Source organism: Podarcis erhardii (assembly GCF_964252035.2).
Source record: "Podarcis erhardii genome assembly, chromosome: 5".
Lineage (NCBI taxonomy): Eukaryota > Metazoa > Chordata > Lepidosauria > Squamata > Lacertidae > Podarcis > Podarcis erhardii.
Genome location: NC_138509.1, coordinates 32,168,839 through 32,192,158, shown reverse-complemented (window position 1 = coordinate 32,192,158; position 23,320 = coordinate 32,168,839). Strand labels below are relative to the sequence as shown.

The 23,320-nt window shown below is 48.0% G+C and overlaps 1 long non-coding RNA gene across 2 annotated transcripts in view; it reads right to left on the bottom strand.

Annotated features, from left to right (window-relative positions):
* The window catches only part of LOC309341978, a 42,058-nt gene that overhangs the window by 2,645 nt on the left and 16,093 nt on the right, over positions 1-23,320 (bottom strand). For both annotated transcript variants that reach the window (XR_014156619.1, XR_014156620.1), the window contains 2 exons: positions 7,047-7,154; positions 886-1,005 (listed from right to left, as the gene is read on the bottom strand). This is a non-coding gene — a long non-coding RNA (uncharacterized lncRNA). The remainder of the gene's footprint in view (positions 1-885; positions 1,006-7,046; positions 7,155-23,320) is intronic.

The following is a 23,320-nucleotide window of genomic DNA, read 5'->3' as shown; positions in this document are numbered from 1 at the left end:
GGGTCTGGAACCTGCCCACTTTCCCCAAAGCTGGGTGGATTGGTTTTGACCAACACAGGCCCTGCTGTGGCAGAGGTCCAGCATGTACTTAACACACAGAGCACATTGTATGGTGTGGGATACCATAAAGAAGGCTCTCAACCCTTCAGGGACTCAACCACTGCAGGAAGAAGAGAAGGGTGGTGATGTCTGGGGACTCCCTACTGAGAAACGGAGGTGGCTGTGGGGCCACACAGTCTGTTAATTTCTGACACATGCTGCTGCATATTTGTCCGGGGTGCAGCTCATGCTAAACCTTTGAGAGGACAGCTTTGGCCCAAAGTTAGTGATCATATTCAAAGGGAATGTCCACACAGTGATAAGTAGCACCTGTGGGAAAGGAAGTCGTCTGGGGTGGAATCTGAAAATTATTTGGAAAAATATGCCTGAAGGAGGATACCCCAAGTTTGGCAGGCCTTTCCTCGCAACAACACAAGCCCACACAAATTTACTTGTTTAAAGGCAGTGCCCGATTTAGGGCAGTGCGGGTCGTCCCCGTCCCCCCACACAGGGCACAGAGCCCAGGGAGTATTAGTAAAAACAACAATACCTATATTTATATGGGTACCTGCAGAGAAGATCCATTAAAAAGCAACTGTACCAAAAGGAATTATTGTGAAAATAAGAAATTGGGGGTGGGTGGGATTTTTGCCCTTGTGCAGGGTGCCATATTGCCAAAATCTGCCCCTGGTGTGAGCATCTCCTCCTGAAACTGCCTCTCCTGGGTGATTTACAGATTTCTCTTGCTCTGCAACTTCTATATGTAATATGTAGCTGATAGACAGCTGGAAGTAAAATATATTGGCCTTTACCTGGCGCTGAGAACATCATGTGCTGTTTACTCACCTCCTTCAAGCCATTAATAAAGATGTTTAAGTACAAGCGATGGGATGCTGAGAAAGAGTGAGAGTGTCTATTCCCCAGCTGCCTGGAGCTGAAGCTGCAGGCTGTTGCACCAAGCTGTTACTGAAAAACAGGAGAAGCAGATGGAATGTAAACAGAGTGGGTGTCCTTGGCAGCAATCCATTCAATTAAGGGATGGAAAATTAGAATCGAAAACAACAATTCTACCTATAGTTGTTACAAGGGTGGCTGGTATTAAGTTCTTCCTTCTCCCCAAAAAGGAAAGTCGTTCAGATTATCCTTTTTTTGCACCAGTTTTGCTGACAGGGAAGTATGCTTTCAAGCTGATAGAGTTGCCACTTTCTTTGCTGACAGGGTTGCTGTGCCTTTAACTGGCATGTGCCAGGCAGAAATTCATCAGGTGATGCTCCACATTAAGGTGTGCAGTGAGTGGGTGGCAAGCTCCCTTGTTTAATTTTCTGCCTACCATGCTCCTCAGCCTTATACTGTGCACAATATTAATGATTTGTAGAAGAGACTTTATGACCTGAAAATAGATTCAATACACATATTTTTGCAACCCAAGAAAATCATGCACAGACGCACAACAGCAGCAGCAGCACTGCTAGAAAAGAGAGAGGAAAATGGAACAAGACAGCCACACTTACTATTTTATGCAGAGCATTTTAAAAAGTAAAAACTAGCCAGTGTGTTATCGTCTTAGCATAATCTGCCTCACAGGGTTCTTGTGAGGATAAAATGGGGAGAAGGACAACTCTGTATGTCACCTTGAGCTTCTTCAATGAAAGGTGGGATATGAAAGCAATATAAAATTTAATAATAAATAATGTCTGATTCTCTTGAGAGTCCCATGGACTGCAAGAAGATCAAACCTATCCATTCTTAAGGAAATCAGCCCTGAGTGCTCACTGGAAGGACAGGTCCTGAAGCTGAGGCTCCAATACTTTGGCCACCTCATGAGAAGAGAAGACTCCCTGGAAAAGACCCTGATGTTGGGAAAGATGGAGGGCACAAGGAGAAGGGGACGACAGAGGACGAGATGGTTGGACAGTGTTCTCGAAGCTACCAGCATGAGTTTGACCAAACTGCGGGAGGCAGTGGAAGACAGTAGTGTCTGGCGTGCTCTGGTCCATGGGGTCACGAAGAGTCAGACACGACTAAACGACTAAACAACAACAACATCTGATTAAAGTCTTGGGAACCCATTTTAAAGTAAGACAAATACAAATAAAGTGATTTGCCCCCATTTTAACCAACACTGGCTCACAGCCTTCTTTTGAAAAATCCTCACCTCCTTCTAGGCAAGTTCAGTAAAAAAAAATAACAAGCAAGGTCCAAGTCAGTAGATACTTTAACAACTCGTTTCAGAGCCTCAGGACTACCTCTGCTGCCTTGTCACCCTCCTGCTTTTTATGGGTGGTTCTGGGGGAGGGCAAGTCCTCTTGTGGCCATCCCCCAAAGAAAACTTTCTGAGGGCCTGGCACCACAATTTTAATTTGTGACAAGGAGTGTCATTTCGATTTCCACCCGACGTCTTGGGCCAGCCCCAAATCTTTCTTTCGTGTGGGGTTATTACGGCCAGTCACTCATCGCCAGGCCCTTCAGATCTTTACTGAATGTGCAACAGTGTGTGACAGCTGACACTCATCAGGAAATTGCCTTGGGAACCCGTCCCTCACTTTGCCTGGGCCTGGATGGGTGGAGGAGAAGCAGACTTCTAGCCTGCCTTTGTTAAGAGAGGAAATATAGCTGCCTTGAAGTAATATGCAGCTTCCTTGTTGGCTGAAACTCAGCGGGAGATGTATTAAGATAGGAGCAGAGAGGAAGAAAGCAGGCGAGGCCTGGGGTAGAGAGCGCCATGAAATAATCTAAACCTGACCTGGTGTGGAGAAAGGCCACAGCACAGGCATAATCTGGCCATGATTAAAATCCGACATAGAATATAATTGGCTAGTGGTGATAAGGGGAGCAGGGACCCACAACAAATTGTTGCAGCATATCTCCAGCCCCACACAGGAGTGCTGCTATTCAGCCTGGAACAAGAGTCATGTCTGAGGTGGTCATACTGGTCACCTTTTTTTTTAACCCTCCCCAAATGTTTAGCACAGTGCTAAAAGGCCTAGGATTGCCCAAACGTTTTATTGCATTATAGCAGGGATGGAACTATAGGAGGAGAGCTGAGCATGAGACCTACCCAGTGAAAACAACAAAGAATCATAGAATTTTAGAGTTGGAAGGGGCTCCACGGGTCATCTAGTCCAACCCCTTGCAATGCAGGAATAAATCCAGCTTGGTGTGACTGGGTAACAATGTTGCCATTTCTGCCCATGCACACTCAGTTAAAGGAGAGTGTCTGCCTTAGCATTCAGGGTAAACTCAGAAGTTCCCTCTCTAGACCCCGAGATGTTTGGGCTACTTACATGCCATCCATTTAAAGCACATCCCGACACACCAAAGAATGCTGGGAACTGTAGTTTGCTGGGTGTACTGGGAATTGTAGGAATAGCAATGAGAAAAGCACCCTGTATCTCCTGCCCCAAACAGCTCATATTTTTCGCACAGCCAAAACTATGGTTTATTATGACGGCTGAACCGCAAACCATAGTTTGTGTTCAGACTAGAGAATGAGACCAGGGTCAAGAGGACCACATCCGCTTGTGAGGGTGTTCCTGTTGGCTAAAAAATGGTTTAGCCATTGGCAGGATGATGTCCTTGTGATTTTTGTGGTATTTTGTGCATTGCAACTTGCCGTTATTTTTATTGATTGTAGTTTAACAATGGTTTATTGTTATAAGTGTAAACTTATAACAAATAGAAGGGGAAGAAATGGAGGCAGTGAGAGATTTTACTTTCTTGGGCCCCATGATGGTGACAGCAGTCACGAAATTAAAAGACGCCTGCTCCTTGGGAGAAAGGCAATGGCAAACCTAGACAGCATCTTTAAAAGCAGAGACATCACCTTACCAACAAAGGCCTGTATAGTTAAAGCCATGGTTTTCCCAGTAGTGATGTATGGAAGTGAGAGCTGGACCATCAAGAAGGCTGATCGCCGAAGAATTGATGCTTTTGAATTATGGTGTTTGAGGAGACTCTTGAGAGTCCCATGGACTGCAAGAAGATCAAATGCATCCATTCTTAAGGAAATCAGCCCTGAGTGCTCACTGGAAGGAAAGATCCTGAAGCTGAGGCTCCAATACCTTGGCCACCTCATGAGAAGAGAAGACTGCCTGGAAAAGACCCTGATGTTGGGAAAGATGGAGGGCACAAGGAGAAGGGGACGACAGAGGACGAGATTGTTGGACAGTGTTCTTGAAGCTACAAACATGAGTCTGACCAAACTGCGGGAGGCAGTGGAGGACAGGAATGCCTGGCGTGCTCTGGTCCATGGGGTCACGAAGAGTCGGACACGACTAAACGACTAAACAACAACAACAACATAAGTGTAAACAGTTTAATTATTATATGCTGATATTTAATTTTACTGCTTACTATTAGATTATAATGGTAAAAAGGTAAAAGGTAAAGGACCCCTGGACAGTTAAGTCCAGTCAAAGGCGACAAAGGCTGAGGGAGCCGGCATTTGTCCACAAACAGCTTTCTGGGTCATGTGGCCAGCATGACTAAACTGCTTCTGGTGCAATGGAACACCCTAAAAGAAACCAGAGAGCACGGAAACACCGTTTACCTTCCCACCTTAGCAGTACCTATTTATCTACTTGCACTGGCATGCTTTCAAACCACTAGGTTGGCAGGAGCTGGGACAGAGCAACGGGAGCTCACCCTGTTGTGCAGATAAGAATCACTGACCTTCTGATCAGCAAGCCCAAGAGGCTCAGTGGTTTAGACCATAGCACCACCCTTCTCATTATAATGGATTATTGTTTCGATATAAGTGGTTTATTTTAAAGTTATTGTGGCTTTTTTGTATTGGATCAGATTGTTATTATTAAAGTTTGACATTTTATTATGTTTTTTTATGTGTTGGAAGTCGCCCAGAGTGGCTGGGGCAACCCAGCCAGATGGGTGAGGCATAAATAAAATTATGATGATGATGATTCTGTCAATATCTACATTGTGGAATCCTTCCAATGGACTATCCAACTGGCTGGATATTTGGGTTTTCCAAAGGCATTTTCCTTGTGTAGTAGACCCCTGACATTTGATCGGCTGTTTAAAGCGTCCTATTCAGTTTTTGACTCTTCTGTGTGTTTTTAATACAGTTAACATGCTTATTTATAGTAGTAATAATAATAATAATAATAATAATAATAATAATAATAATAATAATAAATAATTTATTATTTATACCCCGCCCATCTGGCTGGGCCTCCCACTCTGGGTGGCTTCCATAGAAACCAAAAATACAGTAAAATATCACACGTTAAAAACTTCTGAATGTCAGGTAGTTGTTTATCGCTTTGACATCTGCTGGAAGGGCGTTCCACAGGGCAGGCACCGCTACTGAGAAGGCCCTCTGCCTGGTTCCGTGTAGCTTTGCTTCTCGCAATAAGGGAACTGCCAGAAGGCCCTCGGCGCTGGATCTCAGCGTCCGGGCAGAACGATGGGGGTGGAGACGCTCCTTCAGATATACTGGACCAAGGCCGTTTAGGGCTTTAAAGGTCAGCACCAACACTTTGAATTGTGCTCGGAAACGTACTGGGAGCCAATGTAGGTCTTTCAAGACCGGTGTTATATGGTCTCGGCGGCCGCCCCCAGTCACCAGTCTAGCTGCCGCATTCTGGATTAGTTGTAGTTTCCGGGTCACCTTCAAAGGTAGCCCCACGTAGAGTGCATTACAGTAGTCCAAGCGGGAGATAACCAGAGCATGCACCACTCTGGCGAGACAGTCCCTTGACCACTTTGAAGTGGAACGGTGACTTTAGAAAACACTCTCCAAACTTCCTTAAACAACATTACTGCCCAGAAAAAAAGAAATCCGCCTATAGCCAATGTATTGATTCCTGTGTGTTGAGTGTGCAAAGACCCAGAAAAGCAGAGAGAGGAGGAAACGTCATCCAGACGGGGGTAAATTGATAGCCCGTGTTCTCCTGGTGCCAAGTTCCCTTCTGTTGATATGAACCACATGTAAGGCCTTGCGGAGTTAACTCTGCCCTTCCCGCACGGAGCCAACTTCTTGGAGAGCTGGAGGCAGCTCGGAGAGCAGCTGCGAGGAGCCCCCTCTCCCTCCAGGCAGGAATTTGTTTGGCAGCCCTTTGCTTTTCTCACTGGAGAGGAGCTGAATCTGCTGACTGTGAGCAGTTTTCCTCTCCCCCCCCCCCCCCGGCCACCCTGAGCTGTTGCTGCAGCTGCAGTTTAGCTTGTGCTGCTGGGTTTTCCTAAGCCATTTCCTACAACCCCCTCCGTCCCGTCCCGCCCCCTCCATTTCTTATCTTCGCCATGTGGGACATGAGCTACGTGCCCTCTCTGAAATCCTGAAGGGGTCTCTTCTCCCCCACTCCTTCCACAGCTGTTCTTCCCACCATAAACTCCATGCCTCTAAGGTCCCGGGGAGAAGGCATAACAGCTCCAAGCTCCTGTTGCAGATGCCTGCCCAGGGACCTCTGCTCAGCAAAGCCCTGATGCATCAGTTTTGCGTTTTATTTTAGCATGTGGAAAATCCACTCTGCCTTGACCTGAACCATCTGGGCTTTTTGCGTCCTTTTCCTTTTCCTGGTGTGTCCATGTCCCTTGTCTCTGTCCGTGTGTGTGTGTGTGTGTGTGTGTGTTTGCCAAACAAAATGTGGTGATTTGATTACATTCTGCTTTAAGTGATAGAGTGTCTTAAGAGGCTTATGTTGTTTCAAAACCCCTTAATATAAATGAAACTGCTAGTCATAATGTTACAGAGCAGAACAAAGCATAAATATCAGTTGTGGGTAGTAGTAGTAGTAATAATAATTCTTATTATTGTTATATTTATTTCTATCCTGTCCTTCCCCAATCTGGGAATGTCAATTTATTCTTGAATTCTACTTCGCAGCTGATGATTTTAAGGTGTGACAATACAAAGAAAATCCAGGAGATGCGAGAGAGTTGCAAAATGAGTTTCCATGGGTGTTTTCATTTAAAATAACAACAGGGTGATATCAGAATCAGTGAAGTGGTGGAGTTGTCATCAAACAGGAGTGTTGTCACCCACTTACCTACCCACCCAGGCCAGGGCAGAAACTCAACTGGTGCTGCTTCTTCAAGGACTCAGATGCTGCAATGTCAGAGAAGCTGCAGTGCATGCATTTCTTCCTGTTGTGCAGCTGTCAAAAGACACAGGGAAGCTGCAATCAAAAGTGTTGATTGTTTTTCTGGAAGAACACTCCATCTGTCCCCTCCTGTTCCCCAAATATATTTTTTCCCCCTGAGCACACAGCCAAACCACATTCCCTTTCTTGCCATCTGGCCTACACAGACGGGACTATGCTTGTGTCACTCCACCCAGTAAAATTACGGTATTTTGCTCTAGTGAGAATCCCAAAATTTCTTCTTTTTTTTCTTTTTTCTTTTCTTTTTTTCTTATTTCTTATTTTTCTTATTTCTTATTTCTTATTTCTAACCCTAGTTAGAATTTTCAGGTGCCCAAATCAACAAAAGTCTAAAGGAAGTAAGAAAATAAACAGCTACACCTTGGAGGAGTTGTACTGACCGACATAGAATAAAGTGGGGAAAGAAGAAAAATATACGGTAGTATGGAACATGGGGCAGTGATGTTGTAAAATAAAATACAACCCATTGAGAAACAGAGATAAGATTGTCGTCACAACTGTGATCCACAGTCTGCTAACCACGTCTGCTAAGGTACCTACTTGGCACCCTTAGGCAGGTTTACTGATTAAGGTAGCAAGATTTATTTGTTTCAGCATGATATCTCCTTCTATCACTCACGTAAACAAAGCAGTCCTCTAGTCCAGTGTTTCCCAACCTTGGGCCTCCAGCTGTTTTGGACTACAACTCACATCATCCCTAGCTAGCAAGACTAGTGGTCAGGGATGATGGGAATTGTAGTTCAAAAACAGCTGGAGGCCCAAGGTTGGGAAACACTGCTCTAGTCGCTGTCCTCCACCAGCTCAGAACTGGAATTATGCTCTGATGCAGCCTTTATAAATATATTTTAGGTATAACTTAGGAATGCCTGATTTCTGGGATCTCCTAATTTCTGGCAAATGTTCTAAGTTATTTATGAACTACGTTTCACTTTCCGAAAACAATAAAACAACTAAACCCAGACAAGTTTACTGAGCCCCTAGCTTGACCCAACATGTGTGGCTGATGCCTGCTAGTGGAGCAAGCAAGCCTTTCTAGCAAGCAACTTATCCTCTTCTGCCTGTTCACTGTGTCCCTTATTTTCTTCGGAGCTGACCTCCCATGTCCCCCACACATGCACGTTCAGTGATCTGACCATGTCCCGAAATGGATCCGAACAAACTCCCTGACACATTTCCCAGTTGGCTGGCGTACGGTGCGCCTCTCAGAAGGCTTGTGGCTGCACATCCCCTTGTTAGATCAGGGGCAAGCTCAGCTGCCTAGGAGTGGCAGATGAGCTAAAAGCGGTACTCATATTGCCTCACCGAGGAGCCACAGGCCAATAGGCAAACAGCATAGCCCACACTGACCTCTCATCAAGCTATGGCCCTTAAGCCCAGGGGTCACCAATCTTCTGGGGTCCATGAGCACATTTGCAAATTGTTGTGGGTACCACACACACCCCACAACCAAGCACAGATGACAGCCTATTACAGGGGTCAGCAAACTTTTTCAGCAGAGGGCCGGTACACTGTCCCTCAGAACTTGTGCGGGGCCGGACTATATTTTTTTTTGGGGGGGGGGACTGAACAAATTCCTATGCCCCACAAATAACCCAGAGATGCATTTTAAATAAAAGCACACATTCTACTCATGTAAAAACATGCTGATTCCCGGATTGTCTGCAGGCCGGTTTTAGAAGGTGATTGGGCCGGATCCTGCCCCCGGACCTTAGTTTGCCTACCCATGGCCTATTATATGGGCTTTGAAGCCTTATTTCAGCAGGCGGAAGGGACCCAGAGGGTGCCAGGGAAGACCTCTGCAGGCACCAACAGGCGCCAGGATGGCAACCCCTCCAGTAAGCCTACAACTCGGGTCTCTGTTGTCTTTCTAGCCCTAAGCTTTTGCCCATTGTGAGGTTCTACCATAAGGCATATTGGCAGGATCTCCCAAGGACATGCTTGACAGAGAGCTGGCTTCAGGCACCAAGCCCGTTGGCAGACCAACTCTGCATTACAAAGTTGTCTGCAAGTGTCACATGAAGGCTGGCAGCATCAACGCCGCCATGTGGGAATTCCTTGCAGGCGACTGCAGTGCCTGGAGACAGACAGGTTGTGCATCCATAGCAGTGGCCAGAGGAGGAAGGACTGCTGGGAGAAGCGCAGAGAAAAGAAACGCCATGGTGCATCTGCAGCAGAACAACTGGAGACCTTCATGTGCCTCGGCTGCAACAAAACATGTCTCTCCCATATCGGTCTCTGCAGCCACAGCAAGTGCTGCAACCTCCCACTCTTCCATTTTCTCCCAAGACAAATGGATGCCAATGAACCCTGTTGCCATACAACACAGCAGCTGTCAGGCTCCAGACACTACCTGGTATAGCAAATGTCCCACAGCAGGAAGGAGGAATTGAGCAGAAGTACCTTTTCACTCATTCACGGCATCTTGGGGTCCAAGCCTTTGCCTGTAGTATGACTAGCAAGGCTTTTCCATGGTCAGGAAACCTCGTGAGATTTCACAGCTCTATTAGAATGCCACATTTCAGGGGTATTCCCTGTTGCTTGAGACCTGTCAATTTACACTTCTGTTCTTCTATGCATAGCTTCTAAAATTGCTGCTGCAATTCTGATTCTCGCCCCCCCCCTCCAGTAAGTCTTATTGATCTCTGATTACATAGGGCTGGCCATGCATCCTGATTTTCCAGGCCATGTCCTGGAATTTGCCTCCGAAAATGGCATCCTGGATTATTTTCGGAAATACAGGCAAATGTCCTGGAAAACTGGCAATGGGAGTTAAATTGTGCTAAAAATGCCTTTAAAAACCTCCAAAACTCAAAAATTCTTGTAGCTTTTACACAAAAAAAAGGAGGTCTGTTGGAGATATGGCAACCCTAGGTATTTAGGAACATGAAAAATGACCGTTGTTTTTTTATTAAAAAAATACATTTTAAGTTCTATGCATCTAGGTAAAGGTAAAGGGACCCCTGACCATTATATCCAGTTGTGGCCGACTCTGGGGTTGCGGGGCTCATCTTGCTTTACTGGCTGAGGGAGCCAGCGTACAGCTTCTGGGTCATGTGACCAGCATGACTAAGCCACTTCTGGCAAAACAGAGCAGCGCACGGAAAATGCAATTTACCTTCCCGCCAGAGCGGTACCTATTTATCTACTTGCACTTTGACATGTTTTCAAACTGCTAGGTTGGCAGGAGCAAGGACCGAGCAACGGGAGCTCACCCTGTCGCAGGGATTCGAACCTTCTGATTGGCAAGTCCTAGGCTCTGTGGTTTAACCCACAGCGCCACCCGCGGCATCTAGGGTGGCCTTTAAGTCTGCTCCTGAACTTTCATCGCCATTCCATCAGATGTATAGGTGACACCTCTGATTATAGAATCAAATTTAAGAGTGCATTTTATGAAATCCACAAGCTCCAACCCCTGACTCCCACCAAATTTTAGGCAAACCATGCTGCCGCCCCACTCCACACCTTTCTAATCACAAAATATAAGGGGGCTCTTTCTCCCTCGACTCTTTGCAACCAGATTTAAGCTTTGAATAGAACAGTACACAATGCTCACAGACTTGGTGTTGGTTAGAGCATGGTGGTTACAGCATGGTGCTGATAACACTAAGGTAGCAGGTTCGATCCCATATGGGATAACTGCATATTCCTGCATATTCCAAGTCTACAATTCTATGGTTCTCAGATTCTATGATTCTCATTGTCTGCAGAACAAAGAGCCCCATGAAAACACAGAAGTGGGCATTCCTACCATAAAAGATCAACACCCAACCCTGTTGCCTGCAAATCTCTGCACTCTCAATTTCTCCATCTCTCTTAAAAGTGGTACCACTACGATGAGTTAATTACAACCTCAGGGTTATTGCTACAGGTGCTGGAGAGGCAGGAAAACAACCAGTGGAGGTTAACATTGCAACTGACGTAGCGTGTTGTGCAACCCACATTTTAAATGTCCCGGAACTGAGGGTGGCTGTAAACCATTGTTATCTAGCACTGAATGACCTATCAGACAGAACCTCATACTTCCCATCTGCAGAACAGGTTCGCCAGAGCAGCTTTTTGTAACTCTGACATCTCTGCTAACAAGGAAAAGGCAGGAGAAATTTGGCTTAATGGAAGGTTGCGTAGGGAACAAAACCTTAGTGAGGAATACCTGCTATTATTTTTGCTCACTGTATATAATTAGCAGCCAGATTGCCATCTGTTTGTGGCTGTCTGGCCAGCCACCAATCAATTTTTTCCGGTAGAATTTGTAGCATGGAATTGGAATAATGGGTAAAATTTTTGACCAATTGAATTTCTGCCTGAATAGCTTCCACTCCCAAACAACGACCCCTTTAAAACAGGACGCAGTTCTAGCAATAACCATTCATATCAGGGATAGATAAGCAACCAGTGATCTAAAAGCTGAATGTCATCCACCAAGCCGGGTGGGGGAGATGTCAACACCCCACAGAAAAGTGTAATTCAGGTGTTTCCTGAATTCCCACACTATTTCATCGGAGAATCACATGGCCATTCTTAATCACTGTATTTAAAAAGGGGAAATTATTTAATATGCATGTGAAAATGGCCTATAAAAAAAGCAAAGTGTGGATTTAACAGTACTTCCTTTTATGTTTTTGGTGCAGTGAACAGGATCGCTTAATTGATAGAACTGTTTCCTTAACACGGGATAAGCAGTCTATCCAAGTGGTGCTGCAGGTGATTGCAACAGATAGGAACTGTGAAGAAATAATTTGTCTGTGTCAGCACTGGGTGGTGTCAGGGAGCCAAAAGCATGAATCCCAGCAGGATCGGGACCAGCAATAGATGGGTTTCTCGGGGCAGATCTATAGGAGGGTCAATCAGAAGGCAAACTCTACTGCTTCTAAGCCAAGAAGTCCACCCAAAGTAGGATGGAGCAAGGATGGAACAAGGAATGGTTAGGGAAGCTGGCAGACTGATAGGAAGAAAGGGAGGGAGAGAGCAGGAACAAGCAAGTTGACAGGCAGCCACCCAGAGCAAGATCAGGGAGACTAGAGTCTGGCTCATGCCCACACAAATATCTAGTTGCACCCAGAAGCATTTAAAGACATTCTAGGTCAGTAGGAACCAACGTGCTTCCTAATCGGGGAGGACAATGCCGCCTTCTCTTCTGCAACCTGAAATGGCCCATCACAAAGAGACATCAGCCTTTAAGTCTGCTCCTGAACTTTCATCACTATTCCATCAGATGTATGGGTGACACCTCTGATTATGGAGTCAAATTTAAGAGCGGATTTTAGGAAATCCACAAGCTCCAACCCCTGACTCCCACCAAACCATGCTGCCGCCCCACTCCAGACCTTTCTAATCACAAAATGTAAGGGGGCTCTTTCTCCCTCGACTCTTTGCGACCAGATTTAAGCTTCGAATAGAACAGTACACAATGCGCACAGACTCGGCGTAACTATAAAGCCACGCTGCACCGGGTATGATAAATGGAAGCTTTACTAGTAAATAATCATTCTGAACTTCATTGCTATCAAAAGCTACATCTAAAAATCAATGTGTATTTTAAGAGAACGTCCTGTGTGCTGGCATAAGCAGCGGATCTATATTGGGATCTGTTTAAATAAAGCATTCCAATGAATCTCCACAGCTTTTTTGCCTTCCACATGCGTGTGTGAGTAAGTGAGTGTGCACATCAGGATTTTAAGTAACCCCTCACTCGAGCTGACACACATCACATGACTGTGAAGCCATGGATTCACATGTGGCACTACCCTGTGGGCTAAAATCCCATGCATGTTTCCTCAGACCTGAGTCTCTCAATTACCTGGGCTTGCTCCCAGGTAATTAATTGTGCATTGCCTGGCAGCCTTAGAGACAGCAAGGCTGGGAGACTTGTTGGAGAGCCTGTCAGCTTGAGCACCTGAGACAGTGCTTCGAGTGCTCCCACTACGAGTGCTTTCAGAGGGAGGCTTAATTTTGTAAAGGGTTGTTCAGATGTGGGGCCCAGCCAGGTGAGGGGTGAAGGCCTGCTGTGTCCATCTGGCAGCAGCACCGGTTAGTTGTTTCTATGACAACACAGCCAACTCTTTAGTCATGTGAAAGGGGTGCTTAGGAGGCTTGCTAGGCCCGTTAACAATGAGACTGGTTTGATCGCCTCAGCAGTTCCTTCTACTGCAGAATCCCATCTTACTGCTATAAAATCGCAGATGGCATCCAATCCAAAAGAAAATGGGATGTTTCATGTGTGACAAAATTCCCATACTCTGTAAGCTCAGGGTTGGCAGATTGCAGACTCGAAATTTCTCTCTTGGCACAACATACATAGACACACACTCAGTGTACTTTTAAATCCCCACTTGAATCGATAAACAAGGAATCAGTGGCTTCTCCCTCTCATTCCTCCCCTCCTCCTTCTGCCCCTCTCCCTCCTGTTGCAGAAGGTAGGTTGAACAGCAGGCGGAATGGTGGCAGATGAAATGACCTGGAGAGAAAAAAAGGTGGAAGGAGCAATTACCACAGCTGCAACTCCTGAGTCAGCAGGGAATTGAAGAAACCAGTGGAGTCTTTTGAGTTGCCATCTGGCCACCCTACCCAGTCATGGATAATTGTGCACATAATGTGCTGCAAATTCTATGCATTTAGGGTCCATCCATACAGAATCCACCTTAAGATTTCTCTCCACACCTATTTTCTTCCCCATTGCCTTGAACTAGCCTGGAAGTGTGGAATATGGGGAAGATTGCAAGAAGGAGGGATGAGGAAAAGAGGTTAATTGTTTCTCTGTTCTGCCTGCAGGAATGCCCAGATTCAAGATCAATTGTGGTGACCCTGTGGCACCCCCTTTCCTCTCCCATGACAAAGATACAATAAAGTAGGTAATTAAGAACTTTTAACTCTTTTTTTGTCTGGATTGCCTATTGTTGTATTACCGGTACTTCAGACCAACTTTAACAATGGAAGGACACGCTATAAATCTTTTAAATAATAATACAGGAGTTGAATCCCATCAGTGTCATTTGGGCATGCATCTGGAATCTTAGGACCACCGCAAACGTCAAGTAATTCCTAACCTGAAAAGCGATTCCATATAGGATGAAATGTGCATGTGCAATTGTCACGCAATCCCAGCGAATCGAAGAATTGTAGAGCTGGAAGAGATCCTGAGGGTTCATCTAGTTCTAGCCCAACCCTCTTAAATGCAGGAATCTCAACATTCTCCCATCCAGTTTGAAACCGTACCAGACCCTGCTGAGCTTTGCAAATGTTCTTGCAGTTTTATTGCTGCACCACTAGAGGAGTCAGAATGTTGTTTGCTCAGTCGGCAGAACATCTGCCTTGCATGTAGAAAGCCCAAGTTCAACCCTACGTGTAGATTCGGCATGATGCCCAATTGGCAAGCGCTTTCCATGCAGGCGCTTTCCCATGTTTGAAAGTGAACTTCTGGCTCTTTGCTTTCCCACAGAGAGCTGGGAATGTGGGCCACCTCCCTGATCTTGCAGGAAGCCATTAAGTGGCAAACGTTCCAATCGCCGTCCCCAGCAGCTCAGCCAAAGGTCGTTCTGCTGGCACTGCGATTGTATTACATGCCCTAGGTCTTCTTATTATCCAGATTCTGAGAATCACAAACGGGGCTGTGAAATCATTCGGGGAACTCTTGGCATTCTCGATGGTATGTTTCCATTTACTAGGGAGGGCTGTTCCAGAAAGAAAACAACAACAACAACAACTAGGCGTTGGTGGAAATATCAGGAGGCTGACAACAGGGTCTTTCTAGGAAATTCTCAGCTCACCACTTTGCAAAATACAAATGATTTATGCCTTGCCTTGGATCCCCAATATATCTTGACAGGAGGGGTGGAGGCGGCCAAAACATTGCAATCAAAAGGAAAACTGATGGCCAGGCTCCATGCTAGCTTGAGAAATCTGTCAATGGCCTCGGAGGGGGGGGGAGGTTTCTCCATGTAGCCTGGACGGTTCTGTGTTTCTTCTGCCCCAGTTCAGATAACTTTCATGCATCGCTTCTGATGCATGAAGAGGGCGAGTGCTGAAACTCTTGATCGTCCCTCATTACTAGGGCAGCTCATGAAATTTGAGCACCGAGAAGCTAAATCCAGCTTCCTCCCTATGAGAGGGGCAATATGTAGAATTGCCCTTGGACTGAAAGTGAAGTACGATAGGAATTTGGGGGTGGAGAGGGGAGATGTTGATTTTGGACTGTGGACCAAAGGCCACCCTTTATATTTCTAAGAACTGTATTTTCCAATGAGAAGAAAAAGGATGTGTTAGGCTTGGAAAGAGGCAAAGGATGTAACTGGATATTAGTCTCCCCTCCCCTCCCCCTAGCATTTTCCAGCTTTCCTCCAAACTACATTAGTATTCTTAAGATTCGGTCCATGTGACACATTGAAGATTGGGGTGGCGATCTCATTTATCCCGCGGTGCCATTTTGAGGGTTTACTATTGTGCCAAGCGAATTCATTTACTAAGGAGCACAGTGGGGCATTGCACCTATATAATCTGAATGGATGAATCTGCCTTATACAGAGTCAGACATATGGTGTGTATCCAAAACACGCTTGTCTCCTCAAACTGGTGCAGTTCGCCAAGGTCTCTGGGCCAAATGAGACGTGATTCCTATTCAAGCGATTAGCAGCTATGTGAATATGTGTACTTTTTAAAACGAGGCCCTGGGCTCCCATGCTTGTACCATTTGCCCCCTGCTGTGATCCTACTCAGTATTGGGGGGGGGGCATCCTGTGTCTGCTTTTTCCACCAGGAAAAAAGTTCTCCCAGAAGAGCTTTCCTTCTTTGCAAAGGCAACCAAAGCTTCTGAGTCTTCCCCCACCCATAGTTTTAAGCTGGCTTGGAAGAAATGCAGCATTTAATTAACTAAACTTTCTAAGCCCAGAGGGCTTCTTCCAAGAAGGAATTCCATAAACATGGTGTTCCATAAATGTGGCTGCACCACAGAAAAAAGGGCTGCTATGCATCATCACCAGACTAGTAGCGGATCTATCAAAGGCATGCCCAGCAAACTTCCTTAATATTTATTACTCATTATATAATTAAGAGATAGGACTGCTCCACAAATTATGCTTTGTCGTATCAGAAAACACTGCAGTGGTGGAGAAGGCATGTAGATTATGATGGGCATCAACAGTCGCAATTCATTGACTGGGAAGTTGCGGCGGTTGATTGTAACTTCTCAGTGTGGGCGCATGCAATGAATCGCACATGTGTGCAGTCACCAACAGCAGTGATTTGCATGTGAACTGAATGTTGTGTCCCGAAATGCTTGGGGGGGGGGAGAGATGCCACATGAAAAAGCCTTCCTCTAACAGGACCCAGTAATGTCATCTGCAACAACGTTCACCTGACCCTCTTTCCAATGATGTATGCCATCATCCGCCAAAGATGCTCTTCTGCCTTCTACAAAGGATAGGCAGGGGAGTTCCATGCAAAAGAATACATCTGACGTCAGAAACAGCAATATTCGTAAACCACTGAGCGGACATTTTAACCTCCTAGGATGTAACCTCCTAGGATGTCCTGTAACTGACCGTTCAGCAACAAAATAACTTCAAAGGGAAAATACAAGGGAAACAGCTGAAGTTTAATGCCACGGCTCTACACGTGTGATGGCTTACCCAGGATATCTTATGACTGTTGCTTGGGCAAGGTTTCCTGTCCCATTAGAGGTGATGACTCTATTATCGTTTTAACAATCACCTGCTGCTGTAAAAGGTTAAAGGCATGCCTATTTAGCATATAATTAAGCTCTAATTATCAGAGTTTTTTGCGTATCATTGCCATTTAACTTCCACCTTCCAATTTCCTCCTTGTAGACCTGCCTATTAAGATTTCACTTCATGCATCAGACAGTGCGGATATGAAAGCTTATTCTCCAATCAATGTATTAATCTTTAAGTGCCGCACGATTCTCTGGTTGCGAGGCTGCCCTGTGAAAAAATTTACTCCCCGATAGCTTGCAAATCAAGCAAGGGTGGTGCACAACATTATAAAACAATTTACAAAGCATAATAATAAAACTAAAAGAATCACAGAGAAGAATCATAATAACAGTCCCCACCCTATTTCAAGCCCACAGATTGTTTTATGGCCAAAGGCCATAGGTAAAGAGAAATATTTTCCCCTTGAATCTAAAGACATGTAATGATTGCATCAAGCGAGCCAGCATTCCACGAACAGAGAGCCACCACAGAAAAGTCCCGTTATCATGTTGCCGCCCTCCAAACCTCCTTGGGAGGAGGGACACAGAGAAGGGCTTTGGATGACAAGCACAGAGTCTGGGTTGGTTCGTATGGGAAGAGAGGATCCTTAAGATAAGGAGGTGAGCCACGTAAGGCTTTACAGGTCATCACCAGCACTCTGATTTGGGCCTGGAAACTAATCGGCAGCCAGTGCAGTCGGGCCAAGATTGGAATTATATTCTCCACTCGTCTTGGCCTTGTGAACAACCTGGCCGTTCAATTTTGCACCAAAGGAAGTGTTAAGTTGTGGGTTGACATAGCAGACGACACAGCGATTTCTCCAAGTAGCTCTTTATTTCGTAAGCTGGAATAGAACAGACTGCAAACAGCTCAGCCGGCCTGCTTTTATAGGCAGCCGGCTGTCAACATTGTAACAACAACAGCCCAGAGTTCCCGCCTAAAATAACTGACGCGGACCTGAGGGAAAACTATCTACAGACCTGAGTGAAAACTATATACAGTATCCCCCTGCTGGCCCAGGGTGAAACTTCACTACATAACACCCCTCCCCACCGAGATAAGGCGTTAGTTACAATCGTAATTGTTTCCTTATATACAGCACTACGCGTAATGGTTCAATTAGGCACAAAAGCATATTGGTTACATTTCCCCATACTTAGACCAACAGTGATACATGTCCAACAACATAGTCCTTTAAATAAGTTGGGCGCTTGGAAACTCTGCCAGACCGCCGGGGACTGGTAGCCAAGTCCGGGGGGCCACACAGTTCTTGCTGAGGCTGTGGTGCGACCCTAGGTGGCGTTGGAACCAAATCCCCTGGATCCGCTGCTGTGGGTGGAGCCTCCGCAAGTGGAGTGGTCTGAGTCTGTGGTAAGTCTGGCAGACCCTCTGAAGCGGCTTGGTTCGGCTCCACGCTGGCAGTTTGCGAAGGAGGTGTAGGTGGGGCCTCGCCATCTGTACGTGTCTCTTCTGGAGCCGCAAGCGCAGTTGGGGGCACCTCGGTAGTGTCCAAATCCCCAACCCTGCACCTAAGCTGGTCTATGTGCCGTCGCCACAAGCGTCCGTCTTCGAGTGCCACCTGGTACGAGCGAGGTCCAGTGACTCCCACTACTGTGGCTGGCACTCAAGGAATGTCCCCCACATAGTTCCGGGCAAAGACCTGGTTTCCTGGGACAAATGACCGTGGCGCGTTGGCACAGCCTGGGGGTTCAGCCACGGCAAAGTCCGGGTGTAGCCGGTCGAGCGGTGACCTGAGGCGGCGGCCCATAAGCAGTTCAGCAGGACTCCTCCCTGTGGCCGCATGAGGGGTGATGTGTTGCACGAACAAGTATTCGGCGACCCGCTCATGCCAGTCTCCCCGGTCCAGGCGCGCCAGTGCCTCTTTTGCCGAGCGCACCATTCTTTCCGCTTGCCCGTTGCTGGATGGATGAAAGGGTGCCGTTAGGGCATGGCGGATGCCCAGTCCCAAAAGATACCGCTCAAACGTGCCTGACGTGAACTGTGGTCCGTTGTCAGAGACAAGGACATCAGGACACCCATGCGTTGCAAACAGGCCTCGCAGCACCCGGATGACAGCTTCGGTAGTGGTGGAGGGCATCAGGGCGACCTCCAGCCATTTGGAATAGGCGTCCACCACTACCATAAAGGTCCGGCCGTGAAAGGGGCCAGCCAGATCGATGTGCACCCTCGACCAGGGTGTCTTTGGCGTCTCCCAGGTGTGTCCCTTAGCTGCCGGTGGTGCAGGCCTCGACTCTTGGCATGCTTGACAGGCGGACACCCAGGCAGTGATGGCATCGTCCATATTAGGCCACCAGACGTAACACCGAGCCAACGCCTTCATTTTGACAATTCCCGGGTGGCCAACGTGCAGAGCCTCCAGGACGCGCTGACGGAGTCCCTGGGGAATCACGACGCGGTCTCCCCACAGCAGACAGCCGCGATGAGCTGAGAGTTCATGTTGTCTGGTTGCGAAGGGCTGGAACTCCGATGCAAAAGGCCCTTGTGGCCACCCCCTCCACACCCAGTTGAGCACTCGGCTGATGGTGCGATCCTGGGCAGACGCGGAGGCCACAGTGGCAGCTGATACAGGCGCTGCCGGAAGATCCTCAATCAGAAGGAGCGATGAAGCTGGAGCCGGGTCTTCCACAAATGCTGGAAGAGGGCAACGGCTGAGGGCGTCGGCATGGCCCATCGATTTCCCCGGGCGATGGATGAGCCGGTAGTGGTAGGCAGCCAGGAAAACAGTCCATCGCAGCATGCGTGGCGAGAGGACCGGTGGAGTTGGACGATCACCGGCGAGGAGGCCCAGGAGTGGCTTGTGGTCAGTGATGAGGTCAAAAGTCCTGCCATAGAGGTATTCATGGAACCTCTTCACTCCAGCCACAAGTGCCAATGCCTCCTTGTCGAGCTGGCTGTAATTCCGTTCCGTCAGAGATAGTGTCCTGGAAAAGTAGGCGAGCGGTGCTTCTCTTCCATCTGGAAAACGGTGACTAAGGACAGCACCGATGCCAAAAGGTGAGGCGTCGCAGGCAAGGACCAGCGGCCTGGATTCACTGTACTGTACCAGCACACTGTCTGATGAAAGGAGAGCCTTAACCGCGTTGAAGGCCGCCGTCTCCCGATGACCCCAGGCCCAAGGCGTCTTTGTACTAAGGAGTCGGTGAAGAGGCTCAGCCACTGTGGCTTTGTGGGGCAGGAACATGTTATAAAAGTTCAGCAGCCCCAGGAACGCCTGCAACTCCGTCTTGTTCTTTGGGGTGGGGGCCTGCTGGATAGCGCGGATCTTGGATGTGGTCGGGTGAAGGCCGGAGGCATCGATAAGATAGCCCAGGAACTCTACCTGTGGAACGGCGATCTGGCACTTCTCCCTCTTTACCTTGAGCCCGGCCTCTTGGAACCTGGTCAGCACGGCACGGAGGCGCTCGAACAGCTGCTGGTGTGAGTCTGCAGACACCAAGACGTCATCAAAATATGGTACCACGCCCGGAAGCCCTTGCAGGAGACGCTCCATAAGGCTTTGGAAGATGCCAGGAGCCACACTCACCCCGAACTGCAACCGGCGGCAACGGAATGCCCCCCGGTGGGTGACGATCGTCTGGGCTTCAGCAGTGGCATCATCGACTGGCAGTTGTTGATAGGCTTGGGCAAGGTCCAGCTTAGCGAAGACCTTACCCTCACCCAGGGAATGCAGCAGGTGTTGGACAACAGGAACCGGATAAGCGTGCTGCTGAAGTGCCTTGTTGATCGTGCACTTGTAGTCAGCGCAGATTCTCACCGACCCATCTGGCTTGACAGGCGTGACGATGGGGGTTTCCCACTTGGCGTGGTCAACCGGCTCCAAAACTCCTTGGGCGATCAGTTTGTCCAGTTGTTCGTCCACCTTAGCCTTGAGAGCAAAGGGAACCCGGCGTGGCTTTAGCTTGATGGGGGCGACTTGTGGATCAAGGCTAAAGGAGATGGGCGTACCTGTATATTGCCCCAAGGTGCCGTCAAAAACCTCGGCAAAGTCTTTGACCAGACCCTCAGTCTCTGCGTTAGAGATGCAGTTGATGCCGGTGACTTCCAGGCCGAGGGCATCAAACCAGTCTAGCCCTAGGAGACTTGGCCGCTGACCTTCGACCACCACCAACCGGAGCAGGCCCGAAAAATCCTTGAAGGCAATCCGGAACCGGCCAACGCCTACCACGGGAATGTCGTTTCCCTGGTAGTCTCTCAGGTGTACGCGGTGAGAGTCGAGTTGCCTTTTGGACACTCTGGGTACCAGTCTTTTGATGGTGCTCCACGACACGATGGACAGGGCAGACCCGGTGTCGATCTCCATGTCACATGGAGCTCCTTCAATGAGCACCGTGACGTTCAGCTTGCGTCGCGTAGGCGAGTCGGTTTGGCCAATCGTGGTTCCAGACGGGCAGCGGCAGTTGGTGAGAGCGAAACAACTTTCCTTGGCAGACTGGAGTGAAGGCTTGGACTTGCGAGTCGATGAAGGGGGGGTGTCAGACGGAGCCGATTGGCAGACCTTAGCGATGTGGCCCCTTCTGGAACACTTCCTACAGATGGCGTCTCTGAATCGACACTTGGCACGGGAATGGTTGCCTCCGCAGCCGGCACATTCCGGTTGGCCCTTGGACTTCTGTTGGAACTTCCTGTGCTCCCGCTTTGTCTGGTGCACGTCATCACCTTCACTGGAGGATGCCTCATCACTGCTGGCCTCTTCATGATGCACCGGAACTGGCTCCCTAGCAAGACGTGGGCTGCTGCACTTGCGGATCTCCTGGGCGGAGCGTTCAGCAGCTTCTGAGGCCACAGCCTCCTCAATGGCTTTCTGCAGCGTGAGGTCTGGCTTGGCAAGGAGACGCCGTTGCAGATAGATGTCCCGGACCCCGCAGACGATTCGATCCATCAGGGCATCGTCTAAGTCTCGGAACTCACAGTGCATTGCAGCCTGTCGCAGGGCGGTGGTGTAGTTGTTGATTGACTCCCCCTCTGCCTGGTTCCGGTGGTAGAACGCATGGCGGGCAGCAATCTTGGACGGCTTTGGTGCGTAGTGGTTGCGGAGCTTCTCTTGGATCGTGTCCCATGGTGTTGCCTGGACTGCTTCGGGCGCAACCAATGCTCGGGCCGTCTCAAACACCTCAGGCCTACAGAGGCTGAGGAATAGGCCCCGCTTACGATCCTTTGATACTGCTGTCAGCTCGTTGGCTTGGAGGTAGCAGTCGAACCGAGCGAGGTAGGAATCCCATGATTCAGAGGCTGGCGCAAACGGCGGTAGAGGCACAAGTGAAGCCATGATTCCGATGCCGGCGTGAAGGGCGATGGATGGAACACCGTGCTCTAGCCAGAACAGTCAGCTCTGAATTGGTTCTGTCCAGTGATTTCGCTCTGTGATTCAGCTCAGTGATTCAGCTCAGTTCAGAGGCTGGCCGCATCTGGCTGTGCTCTGATGTCCATCCATCCCATCCTCGTCGCCAGTGTTAAGTTGTGGGTTGACATAGCAGACGACACAGCGATTTCTCCAAGTAGCTCTTTATTTCGTAAGCTGGAATAGAACAGACTGCAAACAGCTCAGCCGGCCTGCTTTTATAGGCAGCCGGCTGTCAACATTGTAACAACAACAGCCCAGAGTTCCCGCCTAAAATAACTGACGCGGACCTGAGGGAAAACTATCTACAGACCTGAGTGAAAACTATATACAGTATCCCCCTGCTGGCCCAGGGTGAAACTTCACTACATAACAGGAAGTTTCCCAGTCATCTTCCAAGGCAGCCCCATGTCTAACACATTGCAGTAATCTAACCTAGAGGTTACCAGAGCATAGGCCACAGAGGTTAGGCTACCCCTGTCCAGATAGGAGTGCATCTGGGCCATCAATTGAAGCTGACAGAAGGCATTCCATGCCACCGAGGCCACCTGGGCCTCAAGTGACAGCAATGGGTCCAGGAGCATCTCCAAGCTAAACACCTGCTCCTTAAGAGGGAATGTAACCCCTTTAAAAGTAGACAGTCTCCCTCCTGGTAGTTGCCCACTAACAGTGCCTCAATCTTAATCTCGATTGAGCTGCAGTTTGTTGCCTCTCATCCAGTCCATTACCGAGGCAAGACAACGGTCCACCAGCAATCCATTGCCACACCTTTAGCAGAGCTGTGTGTCATCAGTATATTGCTGACATGTCCTGCCATATTTCCTGAATATGTCCTGCCATTGTTATAAATCTTGACTGTTTTTTATGTAGAAATTACAGAAAGTTGATTCAGGCATTGCACAGATATAACTGCTCTCCCCTGTACAGGAAAATTGTATTGTGGCAGCTGAATGTATGAACATCCACTAAAGAGCATTTCATTTGAGGCAATGCTTAAGTTCTTTATGTGATTTTTAAATTCACTGATGTAAAACACCATGATGCTGCAGTGTGATTGGCTGTGACCCAGTGTCAGATGACTGTTGTCCGCATGTATG